This window comes from Silene latifolia, chromosome X (assembly GCF_048544455.1).
Source record: "Silene latifolia isolate original U9 population chromosome X, ASM4854445v1, whole genome shotgun sequence".
In the NCBI taxonomy this organism is placed as follows: domain Eukaryota; kingdom Viridiplantae; phylum Streptophyta; class Magnoliopsida; order Caryophyllales; family Caryophyllaceae; genus Silene; species Silene latifolia.
The window spans coordinates 243384678-243385239 of NC_133537.1; the positions used below are offsets into that span (position 1 = coordinate 243384678).

At 42.7% G+C, this 562-nt stretch overlaps 1 non-coding gene across 1 annotated transcript; it reads left to right on the forward strand.

Annotated features, from left to right (window-relative positions):
* LOC141624067 (small nucleolar RNA R71) lies at positions 1-107 on the forward strand. The gene has a single exon (XR_012533879.1). It is a non-coding gene; the product is annotated as a small nucleolar RNA R71 (small nucleolar RNA).
* The last annotated feature ends 455 nt before the right edge of the window (positions 108-562 follow it).

The following is a 562-nucleotide window of genomic DNA, read 5'->3' on the forward strand; positions in this document are numbered from 1 at the left end:
AGTCCATGGTGAGGACATGAGCGACAAATTCCTTTGAACCGCTCCCAAGCTTCATACAAAGATTCTTCATCCCTTTGCTTAAAACCCGTAATTTGAGCTCTTAGCATGTTAGTCTTTTCCGGTGGGTAGAATTTTTTGTAGAAAGCTAGAGCCAACTTCTTGCAAGAATCAATTCCGAGAGTGGCCTTATCAAGGCCCTTCAACCATTGTTTTGCGGTGCCAATTAGAGAAAAAGGAAATAAGACCCATCGAATTTGGTCTTGAGTTATACCGGTTTGAGAAATCGCATCACAATAGTCACAAAAGGTCTCTATATGAGAGTGAGGGTCTTCACTAGGCATCCCCCTAAATTGGCTCCTTTCGACTAATTGGATAAATGCGGATTTGGCAATGAAATTTCCGGTCAAATGTTGTGGTGTGGGAGTACCATTGGGTAGGTTCTCCTCGGTGGGTACGGAATGTGATGAAAACTTAGGCATTGTGGGTTGATTTTGTGTTGTATTTTGTGTTGGGTTCTCCTCACCTTCACTTGCAAAAGGGTTGACGAACTCAATAGTTGGTT